The 12722-nt window shown below is 42.5% G+C and overlaps 1 protein-coding gene across 2 annotated transcripts in view; it reads left to right on the top strand.

The window, feature by feature from the left end:
- RBBP5 (RB binding protein 5, histone lysine methyltransferase complex subunit) overlaps positions 1-12722 on the top strand; it is a 124513-nt gene that overhangs the window by 63855 nt on the left and 47936 nt on the right. The window lies entirely within an intron of this gene.

Raw genomic sequence — 12722 nt, 5'->3', positions numbered from 1 at the left:
ACTGTTTGACTTTTTGAACGCAAAATTGGCTGGAATCAAGAGTTGACACCATGTCGCGTTGGGAGAGCCCCTGATGTGTCTAGACAGAATAGACCACCCCACAAGTGACGCCATTTTGAAAGCTAGACCCCCAATGAACTTAGGCCGGTTTCACACTTGCGTATGGAGCAGCTGCAGAGGGCTGCGGACTTCCTCCGTGAAGCCCCGCCCTCCGCCGCTAGCTCCGCCTACTTCTGCATGCGGCCAGCATGCGGCCTGTGTACCTATATTTAACATTAGGTACGCAGGTCGTGCCGCTGTATGCGGAGGCTGCCGCATGCGGCGTTTTGACGCTGCAGCTACCAGCGTAGGACGCAGCCTGTAGCATTTATTTTTTTTATCTGCAGCGTCAAAACGCCGCATGCGGCACCATCCACATACTGCGGCAGGACCTGCGTACCTAATGTTAAATATAGGTACACAGGCCGCATGCAGAAGTAGGCGGAGCTAGCAGCGGAGGTGCGGCGGGGGGCGGGGCTTCACGCAGCCCGACGCAGATCAGGTAAACGCTAGTGTGAAACTAGCCTTATCTAGATGAGTGGTGTGTTTCACAGACATTTATAAGATTAAGCGGTGAAAATAAAAAAAATCAACGGACATCATTTAGGCTCATCATTGTGTGAATGAAGCCAAAAGGCCCGGGAAAGCCATACAGCGAACAAATGTTATTGAAAACTTTGCTATTAGAAGTGGAAAGGAAGAACAAAGACCAAAAAATCTGAATAATAAAATTATTGGAGGAAGAGAAACAGATTATAAACTAAGATGTTTGTATACAAATGCACAGAGTATGGGCAAATGGAGAAATGGAGCTACTAGAAAGAAATATGTTATTGGCATCACTGAATCTTGGTGGGAGGATGCACCTGATTGTTATGCAAGTCTAGAAGCATACAACTTATTTGCAAGAAGCAGACTTAACCCCTTAGTGACGGAGCCAAATTTTTGAAATCTCACCAGTGTCACTTTATGTGGTAATAACTCTGGAACGCTTCAACAAATCCCAGTGATTTTGAGACTGTTTTTTTCGTGACACATTATACTTTATGTTAATGGTAAATTTAGGTTATGTTTTGTGTTTATTTATAAAAAAAATATCAGAAATTTGAGAAAAATGTAAAATAATTAGCAATTTTCAAACTTTGAATGAGTATCCCTTTAATCCAGATAGTCATACCATTGCAAAACATTAATAAATAACATTTCCCACATGTCGGCTTTACATGAGCACCATTTGTAAAATGTTCTTTTATTTTGTTAGCATTTTAGGAGGTTTAAAAATGTAGCAGTAATTTTTCATTTTTTCAAGGAAACTTACAAAACTTATTTTTTTAGGGACCTATCCAGGTTTGAAGTGACTTTATTGGTCCCATATATTGGGAAACCCCCAAAGTGATACCATTTTTAAAACAGCACCTCCAGACATATTGAAAACTGCTGTCAGGTAGTTTATTAACCCTTCGGGTGATTTTCAGGAATTAATGCAAAGTGGCGTGACAGAAATGAAAATGTGTATTTTTACCACCTAAATGCCTCTAACTTCTGAACAGATTACTACAGCCGGCAAACTCTAATGCCACCATTTGGTCATGAATTGCCATGGCAAACATCAGGACCACACAATCATGATCTGAGGGCACCAATGGGGATAAAGAGGAAGCCCCTATACTCTGTTATCCATTTATAATGATGTAATCACTATTGACAGCAGCATCTAAGGGGTTAAACATATTTGGACGGTGCAAACACTGATCGTGGCTGATACAGCAAGTTGTCAGCTATAGTGCACAACCGACAGCTGCTGGATTGTCACCTGTATGGGGAGGCTATTCTCTTACATCGCAGATCAGTTAAAAGACGTATTGGCGGTCATTAAACGAGGATTAGGTGTCGCATTGCATGTTAGAAAAGAGTATACCTCCACAGAGATTGAAGCTTCAGCGACTGAGAGTTCTGTGGAAACTGGGTAAGAATACAAGGAGAGAACAACGGAAAGGACACCATTGTAGGTGTTTACTACCATCAGAAGGGACTAGTTATAAAAAAAAATATCACGTAGTGATGACGAGAGATTTGAACTATCCAGACATTTGTTGGGAATTTCTCAGGCAAAAGTAACTGGTCCAGAAAATTCTAATTCTCTCTTGCTGATAATTTTATCTTCCAAAAGGTAGAAGAGATAACAAGGGAATCTGCTACCTTGGATCTAATCTTTATAAACAGGGATGAAATGGTTGAGAAGGTAAAGGTACCGTCACACTGAGCAACTTTCCATCGAGAACGACAGCGATCCGCGACGTTGCAGCGTCCTGGATAGCGATCTCGTTGTGTTTGACACGCAGCAGCGATCTGGATCCCGCTGTGATATCGTTGGTCGGAGCTAGAAGTCCAGAACTTTATTTCGTCGCTGGATCACCCGCTGTCATCGCTGGATCGGTGTTTGTGACACCGATCCAGCGATGTGTTCGCTTGTAACCAGGGTAAACATCGGGTTACTAAGCGCAGGGCCGCGCTTAGTAACCCGATGTTTACCCTGGTTACCATTGTAAATGTAAAAAAAAAAAAACACTACATACTCACCTTCTGATGTCTGTCGTGTCCCTCGCCGTCAGCTTCCCGCACTGACTGTGAGCGCCGGCCGTAAAGTAAAAGCAGAGCACAGCGGTGACGTCACAGTCAGTGCGGGAAGCTGACGACGAGGGACGTGACAGACATCAGAAGGTGAGTATGTAGTGTTTTTTTTTTTTTTACATTTACAATGGTAATCAGGGTAAACATCGGGTTAATAAGCGCGGCCCTGCGCTTAGTAACCCGATGTTTACCCTGGTTACCCGGGGACTTCGGCATAGTTGGTCGCTGGAGAGCTGTCTGTGTGACAGCTCTCCAGCGACCACACAACGACTTACCAACGATCACGGCCAGGTCGTATCGCTGGTCGTGATCGTTGGTAAATCGTTTAGTGTAATGGTACCTTAAGAGTGGCTGGGACCCTAGGAGGTAGCCACCATGCTATTTTAGAATTTTGGATAACTAGAAGAGGAAGACCTGTGAAGAGTCAGACTTCAAGGTTAGAGTTCAAAAAGGCAGATTTTAAGGTACTCAGAAAGAGGATAGGAGGCATCCAATGGATGGATGACCTTAAGGACAGAAATGTCCAGGAAGGATGGGGAATTTTGAAAAATTTGATTCTCAAAGCACAGTCATTAGCAAACCCTAAAAGAGGGAAGAAGAGGAAGCATTTAAGGAAACCAGGATGGTTGAACCTAGAACTTAAACACATGTTAAAAAGGAAGAAAGAAATGTTTAGCAAATGGAAAGAGGGAGTCATTTCTAAAGAAGAATATATCGCTCTCTGCAAGGCACACATCAGATTATCTAAAGCTGATAATGAATTAAGGTTTGCAAGAGACTTCCAAAGCAATAAGGCTACGTTCACATTTGCGTTGTGCGCCGCAGCGTCGGCCGCACAACGCAAACAAAAACGCAGCAAAACGCATGCACAACGCTGCGTTTTGCGCCGCATGCGTCCTTTTTTTCATTGATTTTGGACGCAGCAAAAATGCAACTTGCTGCGTCCTCTGCACCCGGACGCGTGCGCCGCAGTGACGCATGCGGCGCAAAACGCAAGTGCGACGCATGTCCATGCGCCCCCATGTTAAATATAGGGGCGCATGACGCATGCTGCGGCGCCCGACGCTGCGGCGCAGACCGCAAATGTGAACGTAGACTTAGAGAGGATTTTGGGGGTATGTCAAAAGTAATAGAAAAGTCAAAAATGCTATATAATTTTTACAGGATGAAAATGGTGAAGTGACAAAAAATTATGTTGAGAAAACCAAACTTTTAAATTCCTATTTTGCATCTGTTTTCTCTCAAAAAGTAAATGTAACATCAACTGATCTTCACTGTACTATTGAAGGAAAAGAAGAATCCACACTATAAACAGAGATATAATGAGGGAGAACGACTAACATAAATGAATTCAAGTCTCCAGATGAATTACATCCTAGAGTACTGAAGGAAATAGCAGAGGAAATTACTGAACCGCAGTTCATAATCTTTGAAACTCTTGGAGAACAGGAGAAGCCCCAGAAGACTGGAAAAGAGTGAATGTCGTCCCTATCTTCAAAAGGGGAGGAAGGTGGACCAAGGGAACTATAGGCCTGTGAGCCTAATTGCTATACCAGGAAAGATCTTTGAACAAATTATTAAACATGTATGCAAGTACCTGGATGAGAATGAAGGGATTAACCAGAGCCAGCATGGGTTTGTAACTAATAAATCATGTCAGACTAATTTAATTACCTTCTATGACAGAATCAGTGGCTGGGTGGATCAGGGAAATCCAGTAGTATATCTTGACTTCAGCAAAGCACTTGACAAAGTATTTTGTGGCTTCCTTATTGAAAAAATGACCAAGTATGGAAGGGACAAGGCAATTGTTTTGGGGATTCATAACTGGCTTAGTGATCGGACCCAAAGAGTGGTAAAAAATGGCTGCAAATCCAGTTGGAAGAAAGTCTCGAGTGGGTACCGCAGGGCTTTGTCTTGGGCCCTATGTTGTTCAACATTTTTATCAATGATTTAGGTGAAGGAATTGAGGGTAAACTGATTACATTTGCTGATCCCACAAAGCTAGGAGGGATAGCTAATACTAGAGAAGAGAGAGCAGATTCAAAAAGATCTAAACAAAATGATGTGCACAGCCAGCTTCTTGTACCACATCTTGGCTTTTCTCATGGCACTGTAAAGCTGGAGGACTTGATCAGAGAGATCAACTCCCTCCATGTTCTTGTTGTACCGAGTACACAGTTTGGTGGGAGTTCTGCCATCACGATGTATGGTGGCTAAGAAAATGACATCTTTCTTGTACGTGGTCACCAGCATGTTGTCGTTACATTGGGCTCTGCTCTCACCCTTTCTGAGCAGCTGCCCAATTAGCGTCTTAGGGAGGCCTCTCTGATTTTTGCAGTCAGTACTGCAGGCTGCAGTAGCTCGCGCAGAGAGGGACTTGAAGAGTGGGATGCTGGTATAAAAGTTGTCTATGTAGAGGTGATAACCTTGTTCTAGCAGTGGGTGCACCAATTCCCACACCATTTTCCCACTCACTCTCAAGACGGGGAAACTCAGGGGGTTCAGTCCGGGTGTCTTTCCCTCCATAAGCTCTAAACTTGTGGGTGTACTCTAGTCTTGCACAGCAAGTAGAGTTTAATACCATACCTGGCCCTCATTCTGGGCAGGTATTTGCACATTTGAACCTCCCCTTGAAATGTATTAGGGACTCAGCCACACAGATGTCCCTTTGGGTAACGTGCATCTCAGCAAACTTATTGCTGAAGTGGTCAATGACCTGCCGAACTTTGAAAAGTCAGTCAAAGTTAGGGTCATCTTGGGGAGGACATGGTGCATTATCAATATAATGCTTGCATTTTTGGATTGCCTCAAATCGTTTTCGGGTCATAGCCATGTGGAACAGTGGAGTGTTATACACACATGGTCAAAATTGTTGGTACCCCTCTTTTAATGACAGAAAAACCCACAATGGTCACAGAAATAACTTGAATCTGACAAAAGTAATAATAAAAGATCTATGAAAATGAACAAATGAAAGTCAGACATTGCTTTTCAACCATGCTTCCACAGAATTAAAAACAAATTAAAGGTGAACTTTAAGCTCAAGCCTCAAAAGGTTGTTCAGCAAAATATTAAGTTAAAGGGAATTTGTCAACCCAAAATTTGCCTATAAGCTAAGGTCACTGGCATCAGGGGCTTATCTACAGCATTCTGTAATGCTGTAGATAAGCCCCCGATGTATCCTGAAAGATGAGAAAAACAGGTTATATTATACTCACCCAGGGGCGGTCCAGTCCGATGGGCGTCGCGGTCCGGGTCCAGCAGCTTCCATCTTCATCCGATGTTGTCCTCTTCTTTGCTTCCTGTCGTGGCTCCTGCGCAGGCGTACTTTATCTGCCCTGTTGAGGGCAGCATAAAGTACTGCAGTGCGCAGGTGCTGGGCCTCTCTGACCTTTCCCGGCGCCTGCACACTGTAGTACTTTGCTCTGCCCTCAACAGGGCAGATAAAGTACGCCTGCGCAGGAGCCGCGGCAGGAAAAAAAGAAGAGGACGTCATCATATGAAGATGGGAGGCGCTGGACCCGGACCGCGACGCCCAATGGACCCGGACTGCAGCGGGAACGCCCCTGGGTGAGTATAATCTAACTTGTTTTTCTTATCTTTCAGGTGACATCAGGGGCTTATCTACAGCATTACTGAATGCTGTAGATAAGCCCCTGATGCCGGTGGCCTTAGCTTATAGGCGAATTTTGGGGTCACAGATTCCCTTTAAGGGTACCATCATTTCTGTCCAGGCCTATTTCATGAGTTTTATTTTTTTTTTTTAATTCTGTGGAAACATGGGTGAAAAGCAATGCCTGACTTTCATTTGTTCATTTTCATAGATTTTTATTTATTTATTATTACTTTTGTCAGATTCAAATTATTTCTGTAACCATTGTGGGTTTTTCTGTCATTAAACGAGGGGTACTAACAATTTTGACCACGTGTGTATATATCAATACTCCAATATTGCTGAAGTTCTTGCTTCTTCATTAACTCCACATGAAGAACAAGGCCCAGGGTTCCAGCTAGAAAATGATGGAAGTGTGGTTTTCTGCCAAAAATTGCTGGGCGTACAATTTGTCTCGGCTATCATGAGGTTTACAAAATCATCAGAGAAAAAGACTTACATAAAGTCTACTTCTGTGAAGCCAGTGGTGTCAAATTTGATTCCTAATTGTGCCCAGAAATCAGGAATCAGTGGCTCATAAAAGGGGCTGTGAGGTCCATACAGGATCAGTAATGGTGGGCATTAGTTTATTTTCTGTCTTGGGGCATCTGCATGGCGGTTCAGTATCACTTGAGGAGGAGGAGGAAAAATAAAGGAAGGTGGCATCCTCTTCTTCACTATCAGAGCCGGAGGCATATGCCTCCTTCACTGAATACCGTGATTGGGACAAGTGGGGCATTTTTTCACTTTTGCGGTGTTTCTGTGTGTACCAAATTTTATTCAGGTGTGTGTGAGTGTTTGGTATAAACTTTTTTATTTAGAAGAGAGAAAAAAAGAAGAAAATAATCTAGAAAGAATAAGATAAAAAAAAATTATAAAAATGTGGTAAAATAACAAACTTACTACACGGACGTCAGAAAAAAAAAATACTGAGTGTCCTCAACTATCTGACACTAAGACTGACTATATTCAGTAAAAAAAATACCATAGAAGACATTTTTCCAGTCCCTAATCAAGTCCTATCAACTAATCTAAATATTTCATGTACTAGCTGGCCCGTGCAAAATTTTCGCACATTGGTTGTCTAGCATGAACAATGAAAAAGGGTGCACTCAAGCTGGATATAAATCTACAATAAGGGGAAGGGGTGCAATGCCTAGTCTAATGATATATATAGTCAAAAAAAGAAGAAAATAGATTGGACTACAAAAAGGCCCGCACAACCGCATAATATGAAACATTTACAAAACGTTTTATTAAACACCACAGCAAGACATATAAAAACAATTAAAATACAGCAAGTGTATATAAAACACCCCTATTCAAACATAATGTGTCTGCAAACATGAACTAGGAATACAGTATGAGGTATGGTAAATCGGGCTAGCATTAGTGTATATCACCATAAATATGTAAGAATGTAAGAATATATTTCATGGCTGAAAAGGCAACCCATCCAGCGTCCAAAGAATACAAAATGGTATACACCAAGTATCTGAGCTCCCTATAGATGCATCAAAGTAATAAAGCATAATGAGCACATGATAGAAAATATTTATATAGAGCTCCCTATATAACCCTCAGGTAGGGTGTAAACAAGATGCAAAAATGGAGTACCCATGCGAAACAATGGGTGTGATAGCATGCCATGAATAATCAACTGACTCAAGGAGGGAACAGCTAAAGCCCAAAGAAGATCTGGCTATAAATAGCCGTGCAGATGTCCATGCTCTGAATGGCCGGCATTGGGACAGAATGGGGTGTGTGGAAGGAACCCACGCGTATCGCCGCCGCAGCGGCTTCGTCAGGGAAAGTGGGTTCTATGGTGAAAAACTTACGTTTAAATGCAGGCGATAATCATCCATAATGCAAACAGCCGCGTCTTTCGAGGCTGGGAGGCGTGAACCGGAAGGTACACATTGGACAAGAGTGAAGAGACAGAGCGGAAGTGTAGGTGGTCTCCATATCATTGGTTGTCTGGGGCACAGGTAATTTCAGGAAAATCAAGCTGGTCAAATGTAAATATATTTAATGGGATGATGAACACAGAGAGGTATGTGTCTCACTGATTATATGTTTTATATATATATATATATATATATATATATATATATATATATATATATATATATATATATATACACTGTATATAACTGTATATATTTTCATGAATATTTGAGCCCATGGATCCATTATATGTCCATTTTGTAAGCCGGTGAGAAAATCTCGCTGTAAGGATGTCACACGGATGCTTACATGCGAGAGAATCACATCCTCACATTGCACACAGATGACATACGGATCATTGTTCAGGGAACATTTCTGAGATTCTCGTCCGTGTGAAACGGACCAATTTTTTATACGTTGTGTGTGACTCCAGCTTAAAGGGGATCTCCCAACATTAAGCATAATGGTATTTTACTTACCGATCAGAAGGGGTCTGATTGTCAGGACGTTGCAAAAGAGCAGGGGCAGCAGCATTTTTTTCCCCTCCACAGCAGCACTGCCATCTATCTGCAGTGTAGGGAAGTGCAGCACAGCCCTATGTATGTGAACGGAGCAGCTCCCTGTACAGCAGTGCCACTTTGATAGTAAAAATTGTGGAGAATTGACCCCATAACTGAGCGTATTTACACCATTGTATAATAATTGGTAATATCCCTTTAAAAAAAAAAAAAGTAATATCTGCAGATTATTTTACCTTTTTTTTCCCTACGATTGGGGTTTTTTTTTTTCAATTTTTGCAAGGTTGTTTCCACCAATCACTTTTAGGCTGCATTCATTTATATCATCAGTTTTAAAGCTGAAGTCTTAAACAGGTAAAGTTTTACTTTTATTCTACTTCCACATATGTAGCAAATATTTTATATGTACCTGCCTGAAATTGGCTGGGCAAGGAGTTCAGCAAGCTGGAAAGCCCCCAAGGCAAGTGTTAGGCTACGTTCACACGATCCGTTTTTTGCTGCGGATCCGTAGCGGAATTGCAGCTACGGATCCGCAGCCGTTTTCCATGCAGGGTACAGTACAATGTTACCCTATGGAAAACAAAACCCGCTGTGCCGACGATCCTTTTTTTCGCTGGAAAATCCGCGCGGATTTGCCAACGGAAAAAAGAAGTACCATGTCAATTCTTTCAGCGGATTCCGCTGCGGGTTTCCAACAGCACCAATAGGAAACTGCAGTTGGAAACCCGCAGTGGAATCCGCAGAAGAAAAAGGACACAAATCCGCCGAGAGAAGCACCGCCGTTTTCCACTGCGGATTTCCCCGAAAAAGGACCGGAAAAATCCGCAGTGAAAAACGGATCGTGTGAACGTAGCCTAAGGCTATGCTTCAGTCTTGTGGTATTGTGCTTTGGTGTAGTGTGGTGCCACCTGCAGGTCAGTTTTCCTTACTGCAGTTTTATGAAAATTAATGTTTCAAATGTATTTTGCGATAATATTGTGGATGTGTGGTTTGTTTAGCTATTTTCTTGCTGAAGGGGGCAAGCTTACCTTTCAAATGGTGTATCATTTGTGTGTGTGGGTGCAAGTATGAACGGAGATACAAAGGAATCACCGAAAAAGAGTGTATTGAAATAATATAGAAGGATAATTCCTTTGAGATCCCAATTTGAAGTTTGGTACAGATGTGGCTAGGAACATAGGGTGCACATGGGAATTTTTGGAAAATGTTTTATCATTGATTTTTTGGAAACGGTTTTCAAACTTTTACGTTTGAGTCTGCATGGGTAAAATATTCGCAAAGATATTCTTGTGACATATAGGGTGGAAACTTGTACAATTATGACTGGACTGGTGTTTTTTTTCCTTCACATTTTGCATTTTCTAACACTGTTACCGAAGGACAAAATCTCAAAAGAATTAAAAACGTAGGCCGGGGTCTTGCAAGTTCAGTGCGAGAAACTTGTGCGAGTCTCTCTCATCAAGTCCCAGCACTGCCGCCGGCACTCGGGACCGGAGTGTGCGGCTGCATGGATTTCACCCTGCGGTCCCGGCTGCAGTTCCGGGACTTGATGCGAGAGACTCGCACAAGTTTCTCGCAGTGAACTCGCAAGTGTGACCCCAGCCTTAGAGGAAAATTGCATTGATTCACTTGAAATGGAGTGACCCCTCCAAGAATCGAAGCAATACAGAAGGACACCTAGTTAAAAAAAATATTCAGTACATAACCCTTTATATTTTGGCACAAAGTCTATAACTATTGGGTACTAGGTTGTTCAGAAAATATAAGTAACATGAAAACCAAAAATGCAGTCAAAGGGTAAATGCATGACTAACCCAATAGAGCAGGTGCCAACAATATAGAAGACCCATATAATAAATAATGTAAAGTGCAAACAGTGCATACAATAATGCAGACAAAATAATGCGCACCCACCAAACACCCGACATGTGTTTCAACAATGCTTTGTCACTCACCATTTCTGGCTTTGTTTGTTATGTTGGATATTTATTCCCTCTGTGTTTAACTAACTATTTCAAAAACATTCTTTGATTACTTCTTATTTATTTAGTCCTTGCAAATTTTCTTAATTTGGTTTAGTAAAAAAAAATAAGTACACTAATGTATACCAGGCACTTCTTTTTAGATATACCGATAGATATGGAATAAATAGATTGGAATAGATAGATATGTAAAGAATGGATGGATAGATAGATAGATAGATAGATAGATAGATAGATAGATAGATAGATAATATACACTGCTCAAAAAAATAAAGGGAGCACTTAAACAACAAAATATAATTCCAAGTAAATCAAACTTCTGTGAAATCAAACTGTCCACTTAGGAAGCAACACTGTTTGACAATCAATTTCACATGTTGTGTAAATGGAATAGACAACAGATGGAAATTATTGACAATTATCAAGATACACTGAATAAAGGAGTGGTTCTGCAGGTGGGGACCACAGACCACATCTCCGTACCAATGCTTTCTGGCTGATGTTTTGGTCACTTTTGAATGTTGGTTGTGCTTTCACACTCGTGCTAGCATGAGACGGACTCTACAACCCACACAAGTGGCTCAGGTAGTGCAGCTCATCCAGGATGGCACATCAATGCGAGCTGTGGCAAGGTTTGCTGTGTCTGTCAGCGTAGTGTCCAGAGGCTGGAGGCGCTACCAGGAGACAGGCCAGTACACCAGGAGACATGGAGGGGGCCATAGAAGGGCAACAACCCAGCAGCAGAACCGCTACCTCAGCCTTTGTGCAAGGAGGAACAGGAGGAGCACTGCCAGAGCCCTGCAAAATGACCTCCAGCAGGTCACAAATGTGCATGTGTCTGCACAAAGGGTTAGAAACCGACTCCATGAGGATGGTCTGAGTGCCCGAATTCCACAGATGGGGGTTGTGCTCACAGTCCAACACCATGCAGGACGCTTGGTATTTGCTACAGAACACCAGGATTGGGAAATTCACTGGCGCCCTGTGCTCTTCACAGATGAAAGCAGGTTCACACAGAGCACATGTGACAGACGTGACAGAGTCTGGAGACACCGTGGAGAGCGATCTGCTGCCTGCAACATCCTTCAGCATGACCGGTTTGGCAGTGGGTCAGTAATGGTGGCATTTCTTTGGTGGGCCACACAGCCCTCCTTGTGCTCACGAGAGGTAGCCTGACTGCCATTAGGTACCGAGATAAGATCCTCAGACCCCTTGTGAGACCATATGCTGGTGCGGTTGGCCCTGGGTTCCTCCTAATGCAGGACAATGCCAGACCTCATGTGGCTGGAGTGTGTCAGTAGTTCCTGCAAGATGAAGTCATTGAAGCTATGGACTGGCCCGCCTGTTAGGCAGACCCGAATCCGATTGAACACATCTGGGACATCATGTCTCGCACCATCCACCAACGTCACGCACCACAGACTGTCCAGGTGTTGGCAGATGCTTTAGTCCAGGTCTGGGAGGAGATCCCTCAGGAGACCATCCATCGCCTCATCAGGAGCATGCTCAGGCGTTGTAGGGAGGTCATACAGGCACGTGGAGGACACACACTACTGAGCATCATTTCCTTGTCTTCAGGCATTTCCACGGAAGTTGGATCAGCCTGTAATTTGATTTTCCTCTTTGATTTTGAGTATCATTCCAAATCCAGACCTCCGTGGATATTAGTTGTGATTTACATTGATCATTTTTATGTTTTATTGTTCTCAACACATTCCACTATGTAATGAATAAAGATTTACAACTGGAATATTTCATTCAGTGATATCTAGGATATCTAGGATGTGGGATTTTAGTGTTCCCTTTATTTTTTTGAGCAGTGTGGTAGATAGATATTAGATAGATATGGGATTGATAATATAGTAGATAGATAGATATGGGATAGATATGAAATAGATATATTAGACAGACAGATTAGGCAGGATCTCTTCACTTATTGCTTTGCCTTTT

The sequence above is a fragment of the Ranitomeya variabilis genome, chromosome 3 (genome assembly GCF_051348905.1).
Source record: "Ranitomeya variabilis isolate aRanVar5 chromosome 3, aRanVar5.hap1, whole genome shotgun sequence".
Lineage (NCBI taxonomy): Eukaryota > Metazoa > Chordata > Amphibia > Anura > Dendrobatidae > Ranitomeya > Ranitomeya variabilis.
The sequence above is the reverse complement of the archived record's forward strand: the minus strand, read 5'-3'. Positions and strand labels throughout refer to the sequence as shown.